Here is a 13,587-nt window from a genome sequence, read left to right as displayed (position 1 = left end):
TGCCCTCTTTCGTCACTCTGATCGTAAAGAATACTAACAGTAGGGCGTGAAGCCACCACTGCAGAAAGGTGAAACGTGTGTGTTTTAATGAGGGTGAACAGGGAAAAACCTGAGGAAGTTCAACTAATAATCACGAAACCCCAGGTAGCTGGCTCTGGTTACAGCTTTCTTTACCTCTTGCTGAGGACACATCCACAACGTGGGTTATTCTATGCACCTGGTACACATTTGCCAAAGAATTAGAGACATCTCATCTGTCATCACAAACGTGACCATCCTCAGTTCTGTGTCAGACTCCATGCTTTCTATATTAAAGCAAGGGGCATCTTGTTTCACAATGAGGGCCCTCTTTCAGCACTGGGGGAACACAAACTACCAGGTCACACTTGGCTGCCTCCCTCCAGCCCTGCTTGCTGCCCGCCCGCCAGCTGCACAGGGTCTTACCCTCCATCTCCCCGACGACAGGTGTGACTTTTGGAGAGTCCATGCCTCATTTAGCTCTGGTAATGGCTTAACTGAGTCGGAAAAATGCAAGGACAGGAGCGTGATAAAAACCAGCTGAGTTGGGTCCCCGTTAGTCATTGGAAAAAGCTATCAGGGGAGGGAGGTGAAAAGATGAACGAGAATGGGGAGGAGCAGCACGGGGGGGGGGGGCGCCGAGCAAAGTGGGGCAAAGAGCGGAGACAAAGCAAATAAAGAAGACAAATAGGAGAGGAAACGAACATTCATTAATGTTGTACTATGAGCTCCTTGACGCAGGGCCTGGTCTGTCCCTTTCGTGGCCTGGGGACCTGGAGGGGCTCCGTAAAGGACTGAATATGTGTGGAGTGCCCATGGCATGATACACTGTCTTAGAAGTTTATGAAACTATCGCAAGAAGAAAGAAAGTGACAGAAGAAGAAAAAAGAAATAGAATGGGTGTTGAGGGGGGTGAACAATTAAGGTTAAAAAATGACAAGAAATGCTCATTTCTCCGGTCCAGAATCTGGTGAGTTGAAAGTAAGTGGACACTGGCTTTGGGCATTAACATTACTAATGCAGGGTCGTCCAGGACTGAGTGAGTTCCTCGGGACATGGGACACGAGTTACGAAATTCCTTGGCCTGAAACATTTCCCTTAAGTAAGCTCTGCTGACGGATATGTGGATACCCACAGACTTAATGAAACGGTTCAGGTGAAAAGCAAAGACATGCAAGTCATGTTTTTATATAGAAAAATGCCAGAGCTTCAAGTCCTATGTGAAAGTAATGTTTCTGTGGGATAACATCCTCAGTATTGCCTTTCAAAATCGCAAGGAACCCTGACTACCCAGGCTGGCGTTTTTCAGCCTGGTGTCCCAAGACGTGCCACCGCAAGGTATTCTCGTGTAAGATAAGTTTGGGAATTGATGTGTACTCTGTGCCAAAGGGCACATTCACCTCCCAAAGGCTCTTGTAAGACCTGCAGTAAAGAAAACTGCTTAACTTTAACCCACTCATTCCCAAATTTATTTCGGCCTGGGACACTTTTCTCCCTGCAGGACACTTGTTACAATGCTGTGAAATACAGGCTTGGGAAGTGCTCACCTAGTGGAAAGCATAAAACCCTTCCCCTGAGCCTCTCCCAGTCTCTCTGGATGCATTTTTGAATGGAGAGGTATGTCTGCCTCTCACTGGACCTAACATTTTTTTGTAACCCCAGCTATGAAATTCCAAAGGGTAGTACCAGAAAGAAGGAAGGACTGAGGTGGGTTGAGGTGGGTTAGGTGAATGCGGATGTATTCTGCCGTCATTCTCTGGTCTCAGGCATATATGCCCTCTCTCTTTTCCTGAGGGAGTTTCTGCTATACTCAATAAGTTTGCACACTGAGCCCTTCTCTCTCCTACTTGTAGCTCTTCTGGCCTTGCATTGTGTCCCCCTACAAGGACCATTGGAACATGCAGTGGAGTGCTGGCAAACCGGCTCTCTGAAGGCAAAAAGAAAAAACAAAAACAAACAAACCCCTAAATGCCCTGATTTGTAGTGTTTGCTGAATACTCCCACCATGGCTAATTTCAAGCTACCAATGGTTTAACAGCCAACTTGCAAAAATCCTTGATATTTAACCACTGCCTCTTGTGAACTGTTAGAACCTATTGCAGCACACCACTGGGACACATCTCTAAGTAAGTGGAATCCTGGTCTTTGGAAAAACTGCCCAAATTACTTTATAGGCATTGTGAATCTTTTATCTCCTCCTGTTTCCATTTCTGCTCCAACTGTTAGGAAGCTGCAAGCCAAATTTGTGGCCCAGCTCTAGCTAAGATAGAAACCAAAAGTGTGCATTTTTGTGTTCTAATATTACTTATAGTATTACTTTTTATTTCTTACTGCTCTTATTTCACTCCAATTTCCTCACCATGTTAAATCTTTCATTTTTATAAACAGTGATAGGGATATAAACACACAAAGAAACAAACAAATGCATAAATCTAGAGTTTTGCTGCAGGCAATTGTGTCCCCAGGTGAAACTCCCTGTGTAATTAGGAGGAAAGGGCCTGGGAAAGTCACTTTTGCCTCATTAACTGAGTGGGTGGATTTAAACACACCATTTGGGACACCAGGTCATTAGTTTAAAATACAGAATTTTAGAGGTAAAAGGGACCTGGGAAGTTTATCTGGTTCACACTGAAGGCTTCTGACACACTGATGTTTGGCCTGTGGTGGCCAATTTTATCATAGTAGGAATTGGAACTCAGAACTCATTGAAAACACTGTGTGAGGTTTGGTGATGAAAAGGAAGTCATTTTCTTTTTTCTTTTTTTTCTGATTTGTCAGAGCACCCTAGTGTGTTTTAGTATTATTTTAGGTCTTCAGAAGATTAAACTTACTTTCAATTATAGCCTAAAATCTACTTTGGGAATTCTCGTAGTTTTAATGGACCTCAGGTGCACAAAATTGGATTAATCATAATCCTTGGTTGGTGACATATCTTTATCATTGGCCCATGCCTGGTCCTTTTTTATTTCTTTATTATTATTATTAAAAGTTTTTTCTGTTCTTATATCTTTCCCATTTTTTCATCAGAGTTTTGGTCCTTTTCCCCTCAAATTTTAAGACTTCTTTATATATTATGGATCAGCCCTTTATCTGTGATACATGCTGTAAACGTTTTCTTCTAATTTAGCAGCTCTTCTTTGACTTTACCTTACTATGCAATTTTTAAAAACATTATTATGTAGTCAAATTTATGAATTATTTCTTTTATTGCCACTGGATTTTGAGTCAGTGTTAGAAAGCTTTTCCTTACACTGAGTTTATAGAGGAACTCACCATACTTTCTAGCTTATTAAATTATTTTCTATCTTTTTTTTTTTTACATTTAGTTTCCTAATCAGTGTGGAGTTTACTTTTGTGTATGGTGTGAGGTATGGATCCAATTTTATCTTTTTTCCAAGTGGCTGCCTCGTTGTGCCAGCAACGTTTATTAAAAAGCCCATCTTTGCTTCCATGATTTAAGATGCCACGTTTATTATTTCCATATTTACCCAGATCTAGTTCAGGTCTTTCTATTCTATTCTACTGGTCTGTACATCTATTCTTGTGGCAGTAGCACCCTGTTTTCATTATGGGAACTTAGAGTATGGTTTAATACCTGGTGGACTAGTCCACCTTTGTAGCTTTTATTTCTTAGTGTGTTCCTGGCTATTCCTGCAGGTTTCTTCTTCCTTATGAACTTGAGCATGAACTTGTCTAGGTCCCTAGATATTTTTATTGGAATTGTGTTACATCTTTATGATGAGGAATCTTCCTAAGAACAGAAATTCCTTTCCTTTTGTTCAAGTCTAACTTTGTGTCTTTCGAGAGTGTTTCATCTTTTAGGTTTTGCACATTTTGTCAAGTTTATTCCTAAGTATTTAATCACCTTCGTTATTATTATAAATGGGGCTTTCTTACCATTATCTCCTCTAGCTGGTCATTGTTTGTGTCTATGAAAGCTATTGAGTTTTGTATGTTAATTATATATCCTGATACCTTACTGAGTTCTTTTATCATTTAAATTAGCTTTATTGTTCATTGATTCTCTAGTATTTTCTAGGAATATTATTTTTTTTAATTGAGATATAATTGACATATAATATTATATTAGTTTCAGGTTTACAACATAATGATTCGACATTTGTATATATTGTGAAATGATCACACAGTAAGTTTAGTTAACACCGTACATAGTCACAAGCTTTTTTTTCTTGTGATGAAACTTTTAAGATCTACTTTCTTAGCAACTTTATACAATACAATATTATTGTATTGTATTGTAATACAATACAATACAGTATTATTAACTATAGTCACCATGATGTACATTACATCCCCATGACTTATTTATTTTATAACTAAAAGATTGTACCTTTTGACCAACTTCGCCCACTTTTATTTCTCTATTTCTAAGTTATTATTATTATTTTTTGCGGTACGCGGGCCTCTCACTGCTGTGCCGATGCAGGGGACACGGGTTCGTGCCCCGGTCCGGGAAGATCCCACATACCGCAGAGCAGCTGGGCCCGTGAGCCATGGCCGCTGAGCCTGCGCGTCTGGAGCCTGTGCTCCGCAACAGGAGAGGCCACAACAGTGAGAGGCCCGCGTACCACACACACACAAAAATGGATAACTGCTATTAGCTTCTTGCACATTTGCAAGGTCAAAATGACATGCCCCAGTGTTTTAATCATACTGTTTTAAAGAACACTGTTTTCCTCAAAGTTAGTGAAAATCACATATATTGGGTTGGCCAAAAAGTTCTTTCAGGTTTTTCCATAACATCTTACAGAAAAACCTGAATGAACTTTTTGGCCAACCCAATATTTTAAAAATTAGGGCCATTTCCTCTTGCTTACTTTACCACTGCAATGAAAGACCGGAGTCAGAAAACTCTCATTCATTTAAAGGTAGAATAGAGTGGTCTTCATTTTTTTCCAGGCTTAACAACCCAAATTTCTTTCAAATGTTTCTGCTTAGGGCTATTTCATATTTTCTAGAGATATATGCTAATATCCCATGGACTTTCTCTAACTCCTTTATGTCATTTTTTAGAGTATGCTAACAAAAATCGGTACCATGTTTGAGACTGACCTAAGGTTGGGAGGCATCATGTCCCAGCCCTTCCATGACTGTGTTTTGTTGCCTTTTGCCCGTAACTCCATAATTTGGCTGACTCACATCCACATTCTGGTCATTTAGGTCCTCTTCATTTTTCTAATATACATTTGCTTGAACAGTCCTATCCGAACTTATATTTTTTAAATCCCCAAATATATCACAGTGCAATTGTTGAATTTGCATTTTATTACTGAAGAACTATAGCCCCCTGTTAAATTCATTTTGGATTTTGTTCCCATTTTTGAAGGACCATGTCTCCCTGTCAGAAAATGTCAGTGAAAAATTTAAGGATTTATCAACTGGCCTCTCCAGCTTAGCACAGGAGAATCGTGAGCCATCATTTAAAAAATAAATCCTGCAATATGCCCCCTTCCATTGCCCCTATGAGAAGATGCTCCATTGCTAATGACATCTGCAGCTGTTCTGGAGGAAGCCTGTCTCAAAGTAATAAGCCTTTTCCCCAAATAAATCCCATGGATGTTTCTATAAGCCTGACTTTGAAGCTGGATTATCCAACACACCCTCACACATGGTAGAAACCCAACCAATTGATTTTCTGTAATGTGGTACCCCTCAGATAGAAATGTGACGGTATAAAGAGCGTCATATCTGTCAGGCTGGGTACAGGGCAAAGTGAGGTCCCTGGATCAGCAGCAGTACCTGGGAACTTGTTAGAAATGCGAGTTCTTGGTCCTACCCCAACCTACTGAATTAGAAATTCTGGGGGTGGGACTAAGCAACCTGTGTTTTAACAAGCCCTCTGGATAAATCTAATGTACACTCAATTTTGAGAAACACTGCACTAGCTCGGGTTAGTAGTCTGGTCTTGGCCCTGAAAAATCTGTTTCCTAAAAATAATCTTCAAAATGAATGTGTTTTTTTTTTTTCCCTAATACTATGACTCTCCCTCCCCCACACCCTTGAGCATAACCTAGCAAAACAGAAATGCACAGCAACACAACAGTTTCCTGTCAATGTCAATTCATTCTTCAGATTCTTTGAAATTTTTCTCATGCAATAATTGCTAACATTTTATGACACTAGTTTTCCAGGAAACACAATTCAGAAATCATTGCTCCACTGCTAGGGTAACTTTCTGAACCTATAATCAGTATGCATGTTCTGTGAACTACAGAAAATGCCCATTTACCATAGACCAGCCACTTCTTGCCTTTTCTCCCAGAGAAATGGAGGGGATTTACCTATCTGGTAACCATTCTCTTCTACCTTTCCCTGTTAGAATCTTGGGACCTCTACTTTTAAACTTAAATCTTTCATTATTAACCATTTTCAGATTTGCAAAATTTGAGGGAATATTCCTCACAGCCAGTGCATTAGCCCCAGAAGCCTGGGAAGGTCTGGGACCCTGTTTACATGGGGCCATTAGAAGTCACCTTCACGAATCCCCTCTGTTCAGCACCACCAGTCTCTTCTGCTCTCTGGGAGTCCTTCCAAGGGCTTAGAAAGGCCTCTTCCTCAGGAGCTGGAACAGTCCTGAATACTCTGCAATCCCTGGCCATCCAGTGCATTCTCAGTGCCTCTCTGCCTGCCCCTGAGCCAGTGAGGGGCTCCTGCAGAGCTGGCCGGGGTAAGAAGCAGCCACCAGAGGCCTTAAAAGAGCTTTCCCCATCTCAGGTCCCCATTCATTTTTTGAAATAAAATCCTATTCTCTTATTTTTGCTTTCTTCTCTCTTCTCTCCCTCTTTTCTTTCCTTTGTCTTCTGGAAGTTTCTAAACTTAAAAAAAAAGTCTTCTTCCAATCTTTCTGATGAAAAATAAGGCTCTTTTAAAAGTTACATGTAAGGATTTCCTTTCTTATTCAGCTGTGCCCATGTGTGGATTACATTCGACCAGGGGTCAGCAAACCAAGTCAGTGGGCCGAATCTGGTCCACCTGTTTCTGTAGATAGTTTTACTGAAATATAGGCATGTCTATTCATTTGCATATTATCTATGGTTGCTTTCGGGCTAGAAGGGCAGATTTGAGTAGTGATGACAGAGACTGTTTGGCCCACAAAGCCTAAAATGTTAACTGTTTGGTCCTTTACAGAGAAAGTCTGTTGACCCCTGCATTAAACTGAACACAGAGAAAACTCTACTTTTGCCATGACTGTATACTGACAGCTTTGGAAATAGTTATGTGCCAGTGAGAGCACTGGTTTCTGCAGGTAAGAAGGAGCTGACTCCAGTAGTTTTCTCAGAGGAGTGAGTCCAACAGTCTGTTTTGTGCCCAAACAGGTCACTTCTTCCCCTTGGTTGCCATCTGATTCAGAAGGCACCAGGCGTGGTGTCTGTTTACCATTCGTTCACATGAACAGAATAGAGTGGGTTGTGCGGTGAGACTCTCCCGCCAGTGAAAAAACTTTAGCTAAGAATGGGAAGTCCAAGCTGAATCACCAGCAGCAGCGCTTTCTGCCCCTTCAACACTGGCAAATGAGTCAGTTCTCTGGGAGCCAGTGACCTTCCTGTGAAGACGACTCTGAGGGAGGGTATGATTGATGTGGTGTGGCTGTACAGAAGTACAACAGAAGTACGGCTACCTCCCAAGTAGCCCAGGCATAATCTGGGTGGGGTGTAGGCCCAAAGGAAAAAGCCCAGGGCTTCAAGTGAGGGAAGAAACGTTCACTCTGGAGGTAGTCTTAATTCCGCTCCCTCATCGCTGGATGGGAGCAAATTCCTGTGTGAAGTCGTCATCTTGCATTTCCCTTCCTCACTCCCCTGCCCCACCACTTCAAGGCTCCACTCCCTAACACCCTGAGGCCCAGAGCTGGGTGAGCATCAGCAGCGGATGCCCTTTGGCCAAGGAACACTAGGACGTGGCTGGAACTAGGGTGAGGAAGGAGAGACAGACAGCGAGGGTGCAAAATGCAAAAGGCGCTGCTTGCTGTAGTGGCCCTAGTCCCACCCTGCTTGAGGAACACCCCTGTGGTTGGACAAGAGGGTTCATTACTCACTGCAGAGTAGACTGTTAGAAAGGACTTACGGGTTGGGGCTTGTGCACGGTGATTCTGGGGAGGGTTTAAGGAAGCAGAGCTTTGCATGCTGTCAGGAAGCAGGGGTCATTCTATGATTGGGTATCTTAGTAAATCTTGTCTAGAAGGAAGACTAGACTGATGCAGAAGCTGTAATTGGTAAAGAAGCAGCAGTCATCTGAGCCAGGATGAGGGGATGTTTGGTCATTTTTGAGGTTTGGACAGTGTTAATTTTGTGTGTGTGTGTGTGTTCAGGTGTGACTGTGGAGTGGTGACAATGTTAATGTGCTTTTGTCCATGTGCGGATGTGATTGTGGAGTGGCCTTATTTTCGTCTTTATTTATCATGGTCAAAGAGTGGCCGTGTTTGATAGTGATGTTCTATGAAATTGCTTATGTTCAACAGGAGAACGCCAGGGCCTCACTGACAGTACAACCCTGCTCCTGGCTATCAGGGGCCATTTTTCTCTTTTTCACTAACCACTTCACTTTTTTCAAAGTCACAAAATCACAGGATAGGGGAAACAGAGAGGACTTTAAAAACCACCTAGTTCAGGGCTTCCCTGGTGGCGCAGTGGTTGAGAGTCCGCCTGCCGATGCAGGGGACATGGGTTTGTGCCCCGGTCCGGGAAGATCCCACATGCCGCGGAGCGGCTGGGCCCGTGAGCCACGGCCGCTGAGCCTGCGCGTCCGGAGCCTGTGCTCCGCAACGGGAGAGGCCACAACAGTGAGAGGCCCATGTACCGCAAAAAACAAAAAAAACCCCACCTAGTTCAAAGCTCTCATGTTTAAGTTTAGGAGATGAAAGCTCAGAGATGTTACCTGCCTTGCCAATATCACACAGCCAGTAAGCATCACAGGTGGCATGTCACAGCCGACTCTGAAAGCCCTGCATACACTGGCTGTACCTCCTCAGCAGCCTCATCCACAGGTGCAGGGAGAGACTACCTTGCTCTCCCTCTTTCTGTGCTCCAGCCTGCCCATCCCTTCAGTTCCTCCAACAGGTCAGGTTCTTTACTGTTTTAGGCCCTTCCCACAAGCTGTTCCCTCTGCTTGGAACGCTGTTCCACCCCTATGATCTCCACCTCTTGCTCAATCCATTCCTCCTCATCCTTAGGGACTGGCTCAAACACCAGTTCTTAAGCAGGCCCCCTCCTGATTCCCCAGGCCCCACTCTCCTGTGCTCTGTGCATCTTTCTAACACTTCCCTCTGAGTCTCCATGCAGTCGGGGGTCTGGTCTATCTTGTTCACTGATGTATGCTCAGGACACAGCAGATGCTCACTAATGAATGGATGCTTTACCCCAAGCCTGCTGGAGGCTCTACCACTAGAATTTTTTTTATAGTAGAGTAAAAAAAGGATTCTGAAATCTTGGGGCCTCTATATAAATGTACGGTCTGATTGCAAGTAAAGAATACAACGGGCTAAAGTAAAAATGCTGAGGTGTTGCAAGGAGGTGGAGGATTAATTTGATGAGCTTATTCCAACGTCGTCTTTCCTGCGATCGCTATCTGGACATGCGGGTGTGCTTGAAAGAACAGAGTGCAGCCAGGAGCCCTTCACACCCCTAAACCAGAGAAAGGTCCTGGAGTCTGAAGCTGCTATTGCATCATTATCTAAAATGTTAGAAGAGAATATAGAGAAGACTGACATGAAAAAGTGTATAAAAGCTAAGATAGTTCAGAGAGTTCTTATACATATATAGTATTCTGGGGCAGGGGGGAGGCAGAGAGGGTGTATGAATCTAGCTGAGATTCAGCTGATGAGAACTATGGAGGCTCGTCCCAGAAAAATGCACATCTGCACATGATTCTAAATGTCTCAGGGGTTTCATGTACCTGAAAAAAAGGTTATGTGACTTGCCCACAGAGGTAGAGCTAGACTAGAAGGCTTGTTTCCTCATTCCTCATGTAGTATCCTTTCCCTTACAACAAAATGTTTATCCCATCACGAGCGGCAACAGGGCATAACCTTTGAAGGTATGGGCTCTGGATGAACCTGGGGTTCAAATCTCTGCTTCGACAACCACTAGCTGCTGACTTGGGGCAAGTTGTTTAATTTCTGTGACTTTGTTTCCTCATCTGTATAACAATACAGGAAGAACAATAGCAGGTTTGCTTATATTAAAATACTTGTAAGAACTTGGCAGAGAGCCTAGCACATAGTAAATGCTCAAGAAACTTAGTTCTTCATATGATGAGGATAGTGATGCCCCACTTGAATTGAGCAGAACTGTCAGTGTGCCATCTCCCTCTGGTCCTAGAACACACCTGGTTTAGTTCACCTGCAGCATGGCTGCCTTCAAACAGCAAGTGTATGACGATGAGACAGGACTGCTTCAGAAAGCCAGGCACGTCACCCGACAGCTAGATTAGAGAAATGGAACCCTCCCAGATGCAGTTAGCATGCTGTCCACAGGGTGGATGAGATTAGCTGTGTGACACACTCTTACATGGGATCATGATCAAAACATTTGCTGACATCTCTAAGGTGACACAGGCCAGATGGTGACATTCAGAAAGCTGCAAAAAGTCTGAACTGATGGCAAGCAGAACAAGCAAGGAAAGACTGCTGTAGATTCCACAGGGAGGGATGGGTTTCAGGTTCCCAGCGTGCAAACCCAACAATCTGACAGGTCAACGCAACAACTTGGAAGCCTGCTAGTGAAGAAACCAAGAGAAAGCCCTCGGGCTGAAGAAACCTGGTGGAGGAGACCGTGGTTCTAGGCTCGGCTTTGCCACTGCCCCTTGGGACCAGCTGCTGCCCTTTTCTGGGCGTTGGTCTTTTCATCTGTAAGTGGGCCGGGGTTGAGCAGCGCGGGTTTCGTGGGTCCTGCGAGGACCCTTCTATGCAGGCGGAGCCTCAGTGACTGCTGGGCTTAGAAGTGGCCACTCTTCCTGTCCCCTCCCCTCGGCTCGTGGGTGAGAGGGTCTCCCTCCTCCTTCCTACCCACCGCCCATCTCCTGGGGGCTCAGCCACCGTCCTGCGGCTAGGGGCGCCGTGTGGGGAGAGAAGGGCTCTCCCCGGACGCGGGCTGCTTTCTCCGCCGTCAGCAGCCAGCCGGCCTTTCCGCCTGTGCGTCCATGCCCACATCCGCCGCGGGGCTGGCTGTGCTGGAGCAGAAAGATTGAAGATCGATTTTCAGCCCCAACCCGGCCGTGGCGTCAGCAGGGAAGAGAGATTGTTTTGACTTGTGATGCATGGGGCTAGAGGAGGGGCCCTCTGGCCTTGGGCGCCGGCTCCACGGCGCGGGGATGCTGCCTTTGAGCCTTCCTGGTCCAGGCAGGCCATTCCTCCGAAGGGCCGCCCCTGCGTGCCTCTACTGGGCTCGGAGCATCCCGGCCCAGGGTCCTAGCTCCTCCAGGGGTTATTGATAACTTAAGATCAGCGACATACTCTAAGCAGAATGAATACGTAATTAGAATCCAGTAATGCCTGGGCCAGAAGTCATCTCGGAATACTTTTAGCTTAAATCTCCCATTTACAAAAGGGTAAACTGAGGCTCAGAGAGGGGAGGCAGCTTGCCAAGGTCACATGGCCAGCCTCTAGCAGTGCTAGGAGTAGGATGTGAATGTCTCTCACTCCATAGAGCTTACTTAGGTAAGGAATGGAAGGTTTTCAAAATTTTTTAGTGTACAAACTTTTTACAAAAGAAAATAAAACAATGGAAATGATGAAATAATTCATATTTTAAGGCATGACAAGAAAAATGTAAACATAAAAATTTTCTCTGCCCATTTTGGCCTCCCCCCTCCTCTCTATTGTGCATTACGTCTTAACTAGACCTCCCCAATGGCAGAAATACCTGCTCAGCTATAAAAGTTAAGTTTTCTTCTTCTGGTGCCAGCCCTGTAGCTCCCCAGAAGATAACATTCCTTTCTCAATCCCGTAAGGCTGACCTTACAGGTCACAATGTAACGTCACAATGACTTGCATGTGCAGACATCTTTGGTGAACGTTATGCACAAATGCCAACGTATTATCTCCTTAAAGGTATCAGTTGGTACAGACTGGTCAGCTGACCTGGGAAGATACTGGGCCGCACCTAATGGAAGTTCTTAGCTTAAATACTTATTTATGACCTTATTAATGTTACTAGTTATATTACTTGTATTCTGCCTATTTTATAAGATTGCTGTTTCTTGCATTACCAAATGTGTGACTGAGCCTCCGATAAAATTAACAACAAACAATTGACCAAATATATAGTCCTATAAGATCAATGATTTTAACAGTGTAACTCCAGATATGGGAAGAAGCAATAAGAGGGAAGCATTTCCTGGACCATGAGAGACTAATAAGACAGGCAATCCAGAGGCTTCTGGCTACTGTTAACGGGGCCTAGTCCAATAACAGCACATTGAGTGGCCTAACAACAAAATCCTCACCTGACCTGGGAATGAGCATTCCTAGTGCCCTGGAACAAATTGGTCGCGAAATGCCTCCCAAATCTTGGTCGAAATTAAGTCTGAAAGGGAAGGGATTATAAAGTAATGTTGCCTGACTTCTTGTTCTATACGAATCAAGTCATTCGCCACTGCAGTCGCTGACCTACAATACATCCTAAAAGGAACTCAGAGCAAAAGATCAGGATGAGGGACTGTGCCCTGGGAAAACTTACAGAACTGGCTCTCAGATAGATATTTTCAGGAGAAATTTTTTATGAGCCTGGATTCTTGCATCTTCCCATACTTAGAAAAGCACTAAAACCGTTAACTAAGATGTCTGTTCCTCATGACCAGCAGCAACCTTCTACCAAGACGTATGCTTGGTTGCACATACCCTCCTCATCAAAAGCACATATATTCTGACCCCCCACCCTTACTTCTTCAGAACAGTTCTCAGAGCCCTCTGAGAGACTGACTCCCAGGTTATAATCCTCAGTTTGGCTTGAATAAAATTTTCTATTTCTTTCTTAGATTGACTGTTGGCTAATTTGTTTTTGTCGACAGAAAGATCCATCCCACTGGAACATTTACATATTGTGTCCAAATGATACGGAATTTTAAATTTGGAAAGGATATTGGAGGTCTTCTGGCTCGTTCCCTCACTTCAGTCATGGACTGCTTAGTGGCAGAGAAGAGCAGAGACTCCCACAGACCCTGCCACTGCTCCAGCTGTTATTAAATAAGGAAACTCATCTTAATAGAAATGCAAATAAAATCCATACACACAATCGAGTAAGAAAGGAAAAAAGTTTGCTTCTAGTGTGTGTCCTGATTTTGAGGGTAGGGTGGAGTGGGAGGGAAAAGTATGGAGACTGGTAAGAAGTGTTTAGCAGACTTAAAAATGTACATTTAAAATTTAAGACTGTTTACCATAAAATATACACTTAGTATAGAGTATCTTTATAGTGTTGTGGGATCACGAAAATTTAAGCTCAAGGAGTTTGTCTATCTTGTAGGGACGTGATTGCACGCAGGCAGGGCTGTGTAAATCAACTGTGGTAACCCTAAGAATCTGAGGGTTAAGTCATTCATAATAAAATGCTAAATATG

The 13,587-nt window shown here is 43.8% G+C and overlaps 1 protein-coding gene across 1 annotated transcript in view; it reads right to left on the bottom strand.

The window, feature by feature from the left end:
* The window catches only part of CASR (calcium sensing receptor), a 34,443-nt gene extending 33,926 nt beyond the window's left edge, over nt 1–517 (bottom strand). The window contains exon 1 of the mRNA XM_082839395.1: nt 445–517. The gene's annotated coding sequence lies outside the window, so the exon portion shown is untranslated. The remainder of the gene's footprint in view (nt 1–444) is intronic.
* Nucleotides 518–13,587: the final 13,070 nt, after the last annotated feature.

The sequence above is a fragment of the Leucopleurus acutus genome (genome assembly GCF_964270905.1).
Source record: "Leucopleurus acutus genome assembly, chromosome: 5".
Taxonomy (NCBI): domain Eukaryota; kingdom Metazoa; phylum Chordata; class Mammalia; order Artiodactyla; family Delphinidae; genus Leucopleurus; species Leucopleurus acutus.
Note: the sequence above shows the minus strand (reverse complement) of the source record. Positions and strands in the feature narration are given on the sequence as shown.